The 16156-nt window shown below is 35.0% G+C and overlaps 1 long non-coding RNA gene across 2 annotated transcripts; it reads left to right on the top strand.

The window, feature by feature from the left end:
• Positions 1-148: 148 nt before the first annotated feature.
• On the top strand, positions 149-2385 carry LOC144553095 (uncharacterized). 2 transcript variants are annotated; one of them, XR_013511316.1, is made up of 4 exons: positions 149-380; positions 674-746; positions 1561-1632; positions 2034-2385. It is a non-coding gene; the product is annotated as an uncharacterized LOC144553095 (long non-coding RNA). The 2 variants fall into 2 exon arrangements; XR_013511317.1 differs by having other exon boundaries at positions 149-384.
• The last annotated feature ends 13771 nt before the right edge of the window (positions 2386-16156 follow it).

Here is a 16156-nt window from a genome sequence, read left to right as displayed (position 1 = left end):
GCAAGTCCCCTAAAATTAAGTACCCTTCTTAAGTTGGGTCTTACTTCAGTACTGGTATCTCTCCTCATTGACAACTGATGTACGATAGTATGTATATGTGTATGATAATCTAACATTTCCAGAGATGGTATGTATATGTGCATGAGAAATACCCAGAGATAGAATATGAAGAGGTCATCATTGACAACTGCTGTATGATGATGTATATGTGCATTATTCGTCTATAATTTTTTGATAACTTCAAGCATGATAAGCTAACATTTTCCTCTCATATTTATACAATTTGTTGCATTTGGTGAAGAACCCAACATTATTTGATGTTTTGGTCATGCCTAACCTGTATGGTGACATCATTAGTGATCTCCGTGCCGGTCTCATTGGTGGGTTAGGTCTCACTCCCATGTATAATTTATTTTACACATTTATTCACACTGGATTGTACTCAAATCTTATTAATTTTGAAAGGAAAAAATTGGGGGAATTTCAAATGGCCCAACCTTACGGGTTTGACATTGCGCTAACAATTCATGTTGTTTACTACTAGTAAGACAGATCTGTGTTGTATGGTCGTAGTATACTCTGTATAATCCAAATAGTAGTTATATTTTACGCTGTCTTCTGTTTCCCCATACATTTATTTGAATATGTTCGTTTTCCTTTGGAAACTTCTTAGTTGCAATATTGGTGAAGATGGAATTTGCCTGGCTGAAGTCGTACATGAATCTGCACCTCATATTGCTTGAAAGGTTAGTTGCCCTAAATTAAAAAATAAAGAATTTTTTTTTTTAAGCATTGGTATACTAGCAAAATGTTTAGCTACGTGAAAAACTGCATACCTAATTATGTTAGCAAAATGTTGTGCAAATTAAAGCATGGTTTATAAACTTGCATGAGGCTCTAATTTACCATAATAATTAGGAGACTTTAGCTCAAAACAACACTACACAAACCTGATTTTAAACGAGCTAATTGCAAGAATAGAGCATCGCTACGAGTATCCAATAGATGTATCTCGATTTTGAAAGTTTTTCCCTCGACATTTTTTATAGCTTGCTTCAATTGCTTGAACATTATACTTTGTATTCATTTACTGCATATATAGCTTGCAAATTCTAAAATGTTTTTTGTTTTTTAAGCAATTCAACAAAATATACAACTACGCGTTTCTATCAAAATAACAAGTATATTTCTCAATTTTAGAAATCTCAGTTGCTCTTTTCTTTCTTGGCATTTTCTCAACTATTTTCACATCCAATGTAAACATGTATTTATGCATACACTAATAAATAATTTTACATCTAATGGAGTCTGCCTACACTAATTATATAAGCATATCTTAACATATACCTTTACTACATAATTATTTTACTTACCATTTCCTGTAAGATTAATTGTATGGTACTATGCATACCATTTCCTGTAAGAGTGACTCTATGGTAATTATTTCTTACTATACCTGTAAGAGTGACTCTATGGTAATTATTTCTTACTATACCTTTACGAGACAATAAATATGCAGTATTTGACTCTTCGTAACACTCTCTGCCTTCCCCTTCCCAGTTTCAATCTTTCTGCAGCATCGTGCGTACCAGTTGAGCAATGATCTCCCCTGCAGTTGGCATGGTACTGAAGGTAATTATTTTACTTACCATTCTCTATAGGAGTGACTCTATGGTACTATGCATAGCATGGATGGGTCCGTACTACAGATCAATATCTTCGTTTTCAAAATTCTAATTGTCAATCCAAACCATTCAACATGATTATCATATGAATATGTACTTGCAGACCAAATTTCCTGCAATAGTATAAATGAGTATTTTATACATTTAAAACGAGTTCCAAAAGGCTGGGTAAATTTGTTAATTTCTTAAATTACGAAAGACAAACATGATATTATGAAGCTTATAGTTTATAAAGGAATTACAAATCTCTCCTCCAATCCAGAATTCAGATCCAGTGCAATTATTCACTAATATATATATATTATAATGCATGACTTCTAAGTATTATTTAATTTTCTTGCTATGTAGTTCGACGTTCGACCTACACCTGACACCGGTACGGAATTGGAGCGATTGGAGCATTTTCAGTTACTGCGACGGCTGGTGATAACCAAGGATTAGCTCAGTTAAATTAAGTTTTTTATGCTTTCTAAGTTGCTACAATTTTTTCAAACTCTCTGTATTATTTTCCCCTTCCTACAAAACTTTTTCAAAATTTTTCATTTGTTGTGCACCTACTAGAAAGCTCTCGTAACTTTACAATTATCAATGAAATCAAATGTCACATTCAATTAGAACAATATATCTAACAGCTTAAATTGACTGACTTGACATTAGAACAATATATCTTGACTGACTTGACGTTACAAATTACTCCATACTCAAAACTTTTAAACTGCACATATCACTAGTGGAAAATAAGGAATCAGGATCGGTTATATAAGCCTATTAGTATCGGAATATAACCGATCTCGATGAAGGCGATACTGATACTATCAGGATCGGTTTTGTATTTTGTACCCAACCGATCTTAATAAGTACTTATCTAGATCGGTTATATCGGAGAACCGATCCTAATATTTTTTCCCCCGTTTTTTAATACCAATTAAAAAAACACAATTAGTATCGGATTTCATTAAAACTGATCCAGATGAGACTATCAGGATCGGTTCTACATAAAAACCGATCTTGATAGTTAAGTATCTGGATCGGTTTTTCTTGTAAAACCGATCTTGATATAATTCTCTAAAAAAAAAAAACTTTTACGATTGGTTATAAAAATAACCGATCCTAAAAGTTTTATTTTTTTTAGAGAATTAGGATCTGAAAAAAAAACTTTTAGGATCGGTTATTTTTTAATAACTGATCCTAAAAGTTTTTTTTTTTAGAATTAGGATCGGTTATTGTAAACAACCGATCCTAATAGTAGTAATCTGGATCGGTTGTTTAAAATAACCGATCCTGATGTTTTATTGAAGCTAAAAAAAATATTTTTATTTATTTGACCAGCTTCCATATATATTTTGCTAGCCACCACCCTAAATTTTTTTTTTTTTGCACAATAAGAAGTAATAATCAAATATCATATACACATCCTAAATTAATTATCATACACATCTTAAACTATTACAAAAAATTCATGTTCATACAAAGTTTTGTGAAGCATTACATATTACAACAAGAAATTTAAATCCAAAAAAAAATTAATTAACAAACATACAAGTGACTAATTGGGCTATTTCTTCAATTAACACACATTTATGCAATATACACATTTATGCAATTAATGTAAAGCACAACAATAAAAAAATCAATAATTACCTCTTTTGCAATCACATCACTTGAGATTAAAAAAGACCCTAAAAACAAAAACAAAGGTAACAATTAGATGGAAAAATATTTTCCAATAAAAAATACAAAAAAAATGTGTTTTAAAAGTATAATAATGAGAAAATTAGATAAAGCTAATACCATGATAGTTGATCGGCCGGATGATTAAGTAACTTGAGAGAGATGTCCTCAAGACTGTAAAACAATATACAAACACCATTAATTAATTTTTGAAACAATAAAAAAAATTAAAAACTGACACAATTGAGCCAGAGGTGTGAGAGGCTCGGCTTTGAGAGGAAGAGACGGAGAGAAAGAGAGAGAGAGACACGGAGGAGAGGGAGAGACGGAGACAGAGAGAGAGAGACAAAGAGTACTGAGGATTTGAGAGGGAGATACGGAGACACAAAGACAGAGACGCTAAGTTGAAAATGAGAGGCGCGAAATGAAAATAAGAAGAACCCTAAGCAGGTTATATAGGGAGTTATCATTAGGATCGGTTGTTTATAAAAAACCGATCCTGATACTAATTTTTTTTTTTTTGGCAGAACCAACTTTGAAAAAAAAAAATAGTATCAGGATCGGTTTTTTATAAAACACCGATCCTGATACTATTTTTTTTCAAAGTTGGTTCTGCAGCAAAAAAAAAATAATATCAGGGTCGATTTTTTATAAAAAACCGATCCTAATAGTTTTTTTTTTTTTTTTGCAGAACCAACTTTGAAAAAAAAATAGTATCAGGATCGGTTTTTTATAAAAAACTGATCCTGATACTATTTTTTTTCAAAGTTGGTTCTGCCAAAAAAAAAATTAGTATCAGGATCGGTTTTTTATAAAAAACCGATCCTGATACTATATATGAGAAAAATCACTGAGGTAAACCCCACTCATATTGATGGTCTATCAACCATCAAACGGCTACCATTTATTTTTTTTCTGTTTGGTAATGCATGTACAGTTGTACACGGATAAATATTAAGAAAAATGTGAAAAATATAAAAATTATTTATTTGTGTTTGTATGGCCAAATCAACTCTACCATGATCAATTTTGTACAATTTTATTATTATTAATGGCATCAAATTGTTAAATGGAATGCAGACCGTTCATTTCTGCATGATCATCCAACGGTGGGTCTGTAATTAAATGACATGTAATAATTTTTAAAATGATCAAGATATAACATGGAACATTAATAACGTAAAAGTGCCGAAGGCCCGACAACTGTAAGTCTTGATCCAACGTAAACTATTTACGGCTGTGCGATGTTGCTATATTGTTTTGCTTTGATGAACTAGTAAATGAATCCTGAATTGTATCAAATTTTATAATGGTGAAATTAATATGACATTCTTTCATTTTAACGGTTCCGATCGACCAAATGCTGATGTTCGTATCCGTTCCTTCACAACCCCACACAACAAGGGTTCAAGACCTATGTATATTATTATATGGCACAAGTCATTGATGCATCATGCATGATTGTATAAAAAAAATTCAATAGTCAAAATGACTTCAAAATGAAATATCAATGTCAAATAATTAATTATATTATCACATAAATTTTAATAATATAAATTACATTAATTTTCATCAAAAAAAATTAATGTAACAACTGATTGGTTCTGCAAAAAAAAAAGAATATAGACTACATACAGCGCACCACACAAAGTTGGTTCTGCAAAAAAAAAAATAGTATTAGGATTGGTTATTTGAAACAACTGATTCTAATACTATTTTTTTTCAAAGTTGGTTCTGCAAAAAAAAAAAAAAAAATTAGTATCAGGATCGGTTTTTAAAAAAAACAGAAATAAAAAAACAGAAATAAAAAAAAAACAGAAATTAAAAAACATTTAATTAAATCTAACCTATTCAAAATAAATCTAACTGTAGGTGGCAGAAAGTTGCACGGCGTCAGGTTAGCTAACGGTGCGGGATTTTATGTGGGTGTGAGTTGAAATGTTCCCGGCTGGGTTCAGTACTCTGCTGCTTTGAATGTGAGCAGGTCACCGAACTCAGGGGAAGGCATTCACTCGGGATTTGCTTCCTGCATTCCTTCTGGTTCACCCCTTGTGACAACCTACGTTCATGATCAGTTGTCGGAGGTTTTATTATTTTTTCGATTGCGAGGACGTTTTACTCCCGACAGGTGCAAGCACCCGCCGTTAATTACATCAGAAAGACCTTTCGGGTCAGACTGAATACCTCATGCATTCCAGGATTTGTGCCTATTTGGATTGAACTGAATAATAGGGCTAAGAGAGGCTCATGTATGGCTTGTTTTGGTCATGTGTTTGGTTCTCATCTAATTTTAGAAGCATGTTTTGGTTAACCGTCATGATATATGCATGAAGACATGGATTTTATATGTTTCAAGTGTGAGAACATTCGTGAGAAATATCATTTGTGTGTTCTTAACTTGAAAGGAGTATTTAAAGATCATTTTTACACTTTTATTTATGAAACATGTCGAGAGAGGGGGCATTTTGGTCATTTCAGATTATGGCTGAGACTTGAATGTGTTCAAATATTGTCTAAAATTATAGAGGATTTAATTTGGGTTCATTTGGGACTGATTTGAGTCGATTTGGACTTAGTATGAGAAAGTTATGGCCAAAAAGGACTTGAAAGGGCTTATCTGTGAAGATTTTATACTCTCAGGGACTTATTTGTAAATTTCTAGGGACTTGAGGCTGTAATTTGGGCTTTTGATAGGGTCTGGAATGCAATTTGGGCCTTTAAGGGCTTGTTTGAGGAGGTTTTATGCTGACAGGGACCTTTGTATAAATTTACAGGGATATTTCTGTATATTTTAATAAACAGAAGGGGTTTATATGCAAAAGGGGATTTTCTGGTCACATGTGGACTTTAAGATCAGTGCCGAGCTTTAAGATTTGGACTTTTGGATCTTTGAGATGTGCATAAGCCATTGGATTGAGATCATTGGGCTTTGAGATAAGTACAGAGAGGATCTGGTTACATGGGCTTTGAGATTTGAGCTTTTGGGCCTTTGAGATGTGCACTGGGCTATTAATTAATGTGCAGAGGTTAGGATTTTATCAAATGGGCTTTAAGATTCGTGTGAGGAGGTTTATTTGAATTGACAGATGGGTCCCACTATGTCAGAGAGCCGTTGGATTTGATTTGAATTTGGCTAATTGGATTAAACGATTTGCTTTGAGATCCGTGCTTCTTGCTTTAATATCTGTGCAGAGAGTTGTGTCGACTTAGGGTTCTTCACTGACAAACTCAGTTCGGCCGATCCAAGTCACGGCGGCGCCGGCCAAGGGCATGGCTGTGATCGCCTTGGTATCAGGAGTCGATTGGTACTATTGTCGGCTGCCGGAGACCGTCGGAGGCGGCAGAACAGGCATCTACAGTGCTTGTCGGTACCGATTGGGTCTCAGATCGATTTCTATTAATTTCTTTGTGATTTCTTTCAATTAATTGGTCATTTGAGATCGTGTGAGGTTACTGAAGATATCAGGAGCATCAATTTTGTGTTTGGAAGAGGATAGGACACGATTTGATTTTTGTCATCTCGGATTCAATACCAAAGTGGTACCAAAGAGTGGTACAGAGGTTTCAAGGCTTAATTGGACATCCAAGGAGTTCATTTAGACCATTTGGAAGTTATTCAGGCATACTAGAGACATCAGATTAAATTGAGATGGATTCTAGATTAGCTTGACATTTAAAATTTACTATTTCAGTTCCTTCTGATCCATTTTCTTATGATTTATGTACATGATGTGCTTATTTTATTTCATAAACTCAAAGATATATATACTAAGAATATTTGTTCCAAATTTGGGACCTTTCTGAGTTTATTTACTCAACCAAATAACTTGATCAAGTGCCAGGGGTATGTATGGTAATTTTACCATTTTAAATACAGAATTTCCATTTTTTAAAAGTTGAACTTTGGAGATCCATATCTTTCTATAGGAATGTCCAAATGATGCAAACTTTATATCAATTTTGTGTGTTTTGATGTGTTCTATCTGGCTGTGAAATTTATTTTTTCAGTTTGGTCCCCCTATTGTTCTGAAATAGCTGTTATATCAGCAGAGGTCAATATAGTGCTTTTTAATGTATTCCTTCATACCAGCTGAGCTCCTTATGTAATTAAGTGCTGAAACTGAGTTTTTTATGGTGCCAGGGGTTGGTACAAGTCCTTTTAAAGCCTGGTTTGGTTCAATACAAATCATCAAGGGCATTTAGCCACTGTTTTCATACCAGCAAGCATAAAATGAAGAAATGAAGAGTTCAAAAAGGATTAAATCATCATTTTAATACATTTTAAACATGTCTGTGCCTGGAAATATGCAGGGAGATCCCTGATTTTGTTAAGAATCATGTTTTGGCACTTTTACATTTGTTTTAAAGGCATTATCATCAAAACTTCATGGATTTAAAGATGTAAGTGACATGGAGCAACCTAGTTGCTGTCTTTTTACACTTCAAACCTCAGTTTTTCACTATTTGCAATCAGATCCTCAAAAATAATGAAATTAACCATTGGAAAGGCATAATTTCACCATTTTCTTGGATTTAATAGCAACATAGGCCTTTCTCAAGTGGACTTAGGGTTGAGAGTTGCAAAGGATGCCTGTGGCTCACTTTAAACAACCCTTGTGCATTTATCTTTTATTTAAAGTCACTTTATTCCCTTATTTTGATTATTTTTGTAAAGAAATCAAAGGGGCAGATGAGCAAGGATGCCTGTGGCTCACTACACTCATCTTTACCTCTAATCAATTTACAAAAATGATCAAGGGAGGCAGAGGAGAAGAAAATGAAAGAAAATAGAGAAAAAATGTACAAAAATGTGATTTTTGTGAAAGGGTTTGGATTAAAACAACATATTTTGTATTTTTAATGCTTATATGCATTATTTAAATGCTTTTAAGGAAGATTGTTGCATCAGAACAGAAAAGAAACAAAGAAGCACAAGAAAGAAAGATCAAATAGCAAGACAATAGCTTTATTCATGAAATTTGATGTATACAATGGCCCCCTAGGGGCCTTACATTGAATCCAAGCTCTAATTACCTATGAATTAGAGTTGACAAGCTCAGATAAAGCTTATGGTGAGTGTATACACTACTTGATGTGTATATGTGTGTGTTTGTGTGTGTGTAGGTGTTTCTTTCTCTTTATCTTGATTTCTTCCTGTCTGCCTCTTTTTTTTTTTAAGCTTCATTTGGGGTGCCTTTTTATAGGCTAAGGGCTCAGCTCCAGATTTGGTAGGGCTGAGGTGGTCTCATCTTGGCCAGAGGTGTTTGATCAAATGCCTCTGCTTGATTTGTGTTTATTTGAATGCCATCAAGGCAGGGGATCACCCAATTATACTTTGACATGTCATTTGAGTGTGTTGTATTGATTTGAGCCCTTGGATTGACCATTAGGGCATTGCATGGCATGGCAGCCCTTGATTTCATGGCTTCTGAGGTGTGGCTTGATTTGCATGACTCCTGGGGTGCAGGAGGAATATTCTTCTATTTTGGAGTGACCTCAGGTGTCCCAGGCACGTGTCCTGGGGACCAGAATGAGGTGGGAGCAGCTGATAGGCTATGTTGTGTTGGACCCGAGCCACTTCATGGCTTAACATGGGCCCTTCTCGATTATCGAGCTTCCAAGTATATGGCATTGACAGATAGCATCGTATTGGTCCCCTTATCATGTTCTAAGGCTCAATTTACCACCTGCATAACTAATTTGATGCTCTCAGCCATGGCTGGAACCGAGCTAAAGCTCTTCGCTCAATTCAACCTATTGAGTCAATTAGCCTTCAAATTAAAAGTGCAAGTGGCATCGTATACACTCCTTTAGTGCCTCTGCCAAGTTTCAAAGTTTAATTTGGCTTCAAGCCCAAGTTCCCAAATTCGCCTTTCTTCCTTTCTCGGTTAAAATTAGAACCTGTGAGAGAGGGATAGTCGCCGAGGTTCTATTCAAAGGGAAGCTAGCATAGTCTCTTGTTGATCCTAGCTAAAGGTTTGTTCAATTCCCTTTTGAATTTCTTGAATTTCGGCTCTGGGTTTAGTCATGGCGCGAGAGAGAGGGAAGGAGGAGATGTCAGGACTCGGGCCCCACACGTCAACGACACTGACATGGTCCCCTCTCTCTTTTCCTTTCTTTGTTTACTTGCATGAACTAAGCGTACCATGGGCCTAGGTGCTGACAACATGATTTACAATGTCGGGGTTTAATAGGCCGAGTTCATATAACTCAGAGGGCTCAAAGGCGCTGAGTGCCTGGGTTTAAATCAAACCCGTTAATTCGGGTGAGCATGGTGCAGGGTGAGCCTAGGCGCTTACAGTTTGGTGCATAGAGTTCGATCCATATGCTCCAAGTCCACCTATCTTTGGATCTCAGCGAAATTTTGTTTCTGCCGCTGACCAGAGGGTCCCACCTGTAATATAGGGGTTTGCGGCTTCCAATTTGTACCCAGGATGCTTAGGGTTATTGCTATGGGTACCCGAGCTGAGGTGGCACCACTCAGAAGCTGCCAAATCAGCATAAACTTTGAAAATTCATAACTCCTTAACCATTTGGAGTTAGAATCTGAACCTTATATCAAAATTCATAGTTTTAAATGTAGAATATTACCATGAATTTTAATATGTCATTTCCCTTTGTCTTGGGAAGGTTTTAAAACATTTGGCATATTTCCAAGCATTTAAATTATTACCAATATTTAATTGGCAATATTTTAGGGTACAACACTAACATTTACAAAAATAAATCTAAAAAACAGAAATTAAAAAACAGAAATTAAAAAACAGAAATAAAAAAAACAGATATTAAAAAACAGAAATTAAAAAACATTTAATTAAATCTAACCTATTCAAAATAAATCTAACATTTAGAAAAATAAATATAAAAAACAGAAATTAAAAAACATTTAATTAAATCTAACCTATTCAAAATAAATCTAACATTTACCAAAATAAATCTAAAAAACAGAAATTAAAAAAATAGAAATAAAAAAACAGAAATAAAAAAAAGACACAAAAAAACAGCAAAAAAATAAAAAAGCAAAAAAAAAGAAAAAAAAAAGCAAAAAAAAAAAAAAAAAAAACCAGAAAAAAAAAACCAACAAAAAAACAGAAACAAAAAAACCAGAAAAAACCAGAAAAAAAATAAATAAATAAATACCCGTACCCGTCCTACCCGTACCCGTTCCCGCCCTACCCGTGAAGGGTACACGGGTACGGGTATAGGACGGGTAGGGTATGATTTTTGAAAAATATACCCGAGATACCCTTATCCTTATACCCGTCCTACCCGACCTACCCGTACCCGAGATGTACCCGTACCCTTCCCGGGTATACCCGGGATACCCGTACCCGCCCCAGTATTAATACCCTAGGGGCAGGTGATCTCGCTCCCACGGTCTTACCCAGAATGACAAAAATGTCTCCAAGCAAGCTGATATTTTCAAATTATAGCAATAGCATAGCGGATCGGATAGTTAAGCTAAATAAGGCCCACTTCATATAGACACGAACGGAAGAAGCAATTGCCAAGATAAGAAGGAACGGAAAGTTGACTTTTCCTTTTCTGAAATATCCATATCGAATACGCATCCTCTGCAATAGATGAATTGCATTACTTGAAATTATAAATTAGTAAATAATAAACATGGCTTCTGTTATGATTTTACAGCATATTTTAAAAAAAAAAGGGAACCCTCAAGTCTGGCCGTGATATAGTATCACGGCTTGGGTCTTTTTTTTTTTTTTTTTTTATTAATTTCTGTGCAGTATAATTAGAGAAAAGAGTAATTAATTTGTGACTAATCTAATTGTGATAGTATATAACGTTCAGAGGACGTTATAAACTATCACGTTTTTTTTATATATCGAAAAAACTCAATTTTATTCTTCTAAATATTTATTTAATTATTTTTTTATTTATAAAAATTTCGGAGCTTTATCGGGATCACTAATTTGTGGGCTATATTTTATCTTTAAACTAGTAACTCTTTGCAATTTAAATTTATTTATTATTCACAAAACTCTGGATTTATCGAGTAAACATTTTCTTTACCAGAAGACATCCAAAAGGTGTCACCGTGTCAGTAAAAGTGGGGTCACGGACTCCCGGTTTCTACTCTCCAGCCTTCGGTTCCCGGTTTTCAAGTTCCCGGTTGTTCCATCCTTATCCAGAGAGATCAGACCAGAAACATCCATCCATCCATCTCTTTTCCTCTCTCTATCCAAACTATATATTTGATAGAATACAAATCAAGTCAGCTTCATGCTTGGAAACGAAGTTGTGATTTAAATTCTTGGGAAACAAGTCGGACAGAGATATGTCTATAAGATGTGCCTTAGCACAAATCTCACGAACGACGAGAGCAGTTGGAATCAAAATGGAGGAGAGGGCTCCTCGCTATTTCAGCGATGACAGGGGAAGAGTGCTCAGCGAGGAGGAGAGGGCTAAAGAGACAGTTTACATCCAGGTAGTACACTCACTGATTTTAACTTCTCTATGTTTATTTCAAAATTAAAGGGAGGAATAATGCTATTTTAAGTGTGATTTGACTTTTAATTTGGTTATATTTTGTTGTTGGTGAAGAAAATGGAGAGGGAGAGGCTGGAGAAGCTGAGGAAGAAGATGGCGAAAGAAAAGGCTGAAGCAGAGAAGGCTAATGTGTCTAATGACAAGGTAGACAATTTAATTTTAATTTTAGTATGATTGATGGAATGATGATTCAATATGTTTTTTTGCTAAGTATTTGTTATTGCCTTTTGGTCAATTTGGACAAGTTGACTTGATCTAATGTGTTGATTCCTTTTGACCCCTTGTGCAGAAAACAGAGGAGCCCAGAAAGGGTTGATATGCTTCGCCTTCTGATGCAGTATTGCCGTATGATAGAAATTTCTGCCTTTTCTTTTCTGTACATATAAGAAACATGGTGACAAATAACAAGCAGTGGTAATCTTTATTTAGTTGGTTACTTCTAGATCCTTGTTCAAGATTTTGTTGTATTGTTGTGTTGTGAACAACTTTTGATATGTTTTGAACGCTGTCTTAAGCTATCTAATGATACGAACGACCATGAATAAGAGACAAGTTGGAAATTTTTGTTTTTGTGCGACTAGTGCTTTTATTAAGATCAGTAGAGATTAATCTTTTGAGTGAGAAAAAGATACATAACATATTGCTTATGCACCGAATTTCATCGGGTATAATAATATCAAATTGTGACCATTCATCTTTATACAAAAACCAGAGTTAAAACTAGTTGTACGATTTATGTTACATAATCATGAACATATCATAAAATTACACATTCTCACAAGGGCTAAAAGCGGTGTACTATTGACTATTGTGCTTTGCTCTTATTGAAAGGAAATATATGCCCCTCGTCACTGCACTTTGAAGAAAAATCAAAATGTTCTCTTGAGACGAACGATGTTGACGATTACAAGTATAAATTGAATACTTTGGGGCTAGGTTTAAAGAAACAATAGAAAATAATGGCCAAAATAACCACTTTATATTTTGTGTAGCAACAGTATCACTAGTTCACTACGTAGTACGTACCTTTGTCAGACTCTTGTATGGAACTGTGTGAACTGGTGAATCAAAGATATCCCCCCTGTAGATGCAGATTGGAAGGTTTTCAAGGAGGTCCAAGAGATTTGGATGCTACTGCCAAGTAATCAAGATTTCAAGTGTCTTTATTTGCAAAGAAGCCAACTTCAAATGGCGGACTATTTGACAAAAAAGGAGCGCTTGGAAGGATTGGATTTAGAGGGATATACATTTCCATGTTTTGCTGATTTTAAGGGTTTAGAATAAGTTTTGAACTTTTGATAGATATTTCAGGTGAAAAGAAATTTGTAATTACCAGTACGTACAGCCCTGTAATGTTCTGCCTACGGGCGTTTTAATGATAAAAAAAAAAAAAAAAACATTTCAAGTCTCACGATGCTGATGCAATTCTAAATCTTATTCTTTTTATTCTTTTTATTATTTTTAATGTACGGGGGAATGAAGAAGCAAATATGCTCTTTAAAGCCCGTATTATTTCGGATACCACAGTAAAGGCTGCAGTAATCAATTTCACATCTAATCAAAGAGGTTGATGTTGGTTCCGGTTTCATATCATTTAGTCCCACAATGTTTACAAAAGTAGCTCCGTAATAATTTATATCTAGCTTCATCCGTACGTTGATCGCCGAGCTCAGTAGCGTGGGCTTGTCACCCAAGCGGGGGCAGGGTAACTCGGATGGTCGGTTCGTTTCCTTTGGTCGGATTTGTATCCGCTGCAGTTGGTCCGCCCGATCCAAGTTGGGTAGCTGATTCAAGCGACTCTGGCGAAGGCTGGAGTTGATTGTATCCTAAAGTTGGAGGGGAACGCGTGAGGCTGGCTTCACAGAGCAGCGAACACCTCCCGCTCTCAACGGTGGATGGATAACGGGCCCGTGCGGTTCAGATCCACTATGGCCTCTGGAGCATTCCGATCGGACGGTTACCTTTTGGCGTTATTCTCCAATTTTCCGTCTCCTCTCCTTTGTGCACTGTGAAGGAAGGAAAGCGTTATTGTTGGAGATGTTGCGCGTACCATATTACGGCTGAGGCGGTTGGCTGTTCTTTTGATATGGAGAGTTTTTGTAGGTATTACCATAATTTGCTTGAATTTGTTATCAGAAACTAACCTTAATTAATTTGATGGATTTTAACGGTATATTTTACTAATTTGCATTCCTTTAATGTAAATACTGTTAGATTTTTTTCTTTTTTTTAAAAAATAACCCACAATAACCAGTCTTATTTGCAGGAAATCCTGCTAAAATTGGGGAAATGGTTTATTTTGGTCTTACAGAATCAATTTTACTAGATTGTAAGACATGAGATTATAAATTTCAGTAACCATGTGATTCTGGTATTAGTATTTGTTTAATTTGATGGGTGTTAAATGTATATTTTACTAATTTTGCATTCCTTTAATGTGATTACTGTTAGGTTTTTCTCTTTTTCAAAAATAACCCACAATAACCAGCCTAATTTGCAGAAAATCCTGCTAAAACTGGGGAAATGGTTAATTTTGGTCTTACAGAATTGATTTTACTAGATTGTAATATCCAAGACATGAGATTATAAATTTCAGTAACCATGTGATTCTGGTATTAGTATTACATATTGCAACAAGGAAACATGGAAATATATAATTGAAGTCTAGTTTTTTGAAATTAAAGGTTTAATTTATTCTTTGGAACAATTGCTGAAAACATAGCATACTTGGTTTCAAATGAACAAATAATTGTGGCACGTTTAGATAATGCACCTAGGGTTGCTGTTTCACAATATTTTTTCAGGAACCTCCCAGAGGGTATGGGACAAATATTGGACCCATAAGTGGAGGTCAGAGGCAACGTATCCTATATAGTATAGTATATAGGATATACCTCTCTCTTCTTCATATACTTAATCTAGATGATCCCAAATAATTCCAAAAGTTTTATAATAGCCAACTAATATAACAAAAAATGGGGCAATCAGGGCAAATAAAATTTTGAAATGGAAGTTACATGTGATATATATGTCATGCTTTTTTTTAGAAACTATTTTCTAGTTTCCTAGATAGAGACATATATATGCCATGAGGTTTTTTTGTTTTGCTTTACAAGAGACGGTACAATGTTTTGTAGAACATACATGAAAAAAACTCCTTATTAGTCTACCAATTGTTATATTGGATACTAAAAACATAATTTTCTCTTTTATGAACAGGATAGCAATAGCTCGGACACTGTATCGGGATTTGTCTGTTCCGCTTTGGATAGATAGTCTGAGTTGCTTATCAGACAAGCTTTGGAGCGCTTAATGGCTAGTTGAAGCGTATGTCCTTGATGCTAAATTTTTACATAATTAACATGTACACCCTGTACCTGTTCGGCTGGACTCCTTAGAGCTCCTTAGCCTCTTAACCATTTTAATCTTAATGAACAGTCCTTCCTTAGACATATTAAGCTTCCCTCCTCAGTGCAAAATCTTAAGTCAGCATACCACCTTCCTTAACGTTTTGACCTCCTTAAGCCCTCCTTAGAGCCTTAAATGACATTCTTTTTACGTTTATTTTTTGTTTTGAAAATAGGCAAAAAGCCCGTCCATTATAATAAAAGGCCAGTCATACACAGTCTTGAGTAAAAAACAGAAAAAAATGCAAAACTACCCCTAAAAAAACCCAAATGCCTTGGATTGGTCTCAGGGTTATACTCAGCATCCTCAACTAGATACTAAACTCTGAAACTGAACCATCAGAAAGCAGTATCAAGGTTTCAGCTGTTTTTATTCACGCAGCATGGACCAGGCATAAACACAATTACACCCTGTCCTAACCAAAGCAACAGCAGCACTAAACCTTGTGCCAAAACAGAAAAAAACAGTAGCTGTGCCAGCAACAGTGGATTAGACATTTTGATTCTTCATATCGAATTTTAGCCGTTAAACAATATTTTATCTAACAAACGATATGTATGTGATGATTAATATGCAATACATGTCCCCTCCATTAAAAACAATAAACATTATTAGTGTTAATCACAAATGAGAAGTGGAGTTGTAGCTACCCAAGTCAAGTCAAAACACGTGTCAAAATTTATAAACTAGGGTCGATTTTGTTGGGGAAGAGAATCCCCTCCGATATGTATAAAAGATTTCCTTCACTTTACGGTTTGAGATTTTCTCTTAGCCGCTTTAAGATTCGGGCTAGCGCAGGAGGCAGTTAAAGCTAGATCCACTAATTCTAAAAGATTTGATTTTGCTGATATATTTAAATAAAATAATTATTTAATCACAAC

This window comes from Carex rostrata, chromosome 4, assembly GCF_964058835.1.
Source record: "Carex rostrata chromosome 4, lpCarRost1.2, whole genome shotgun sequence".
Taxonomy (NCBI): Eukaryota; Viridiplantae; Streptophyta; class Magnoliopsida; order Poales; family Cyperaceae; genus Carex; species Carex rostrata.
Note: the sequence above shows the minus strand (reverse complement) of the source record. Positions and strands in the feature narration are given on the sequence as shown.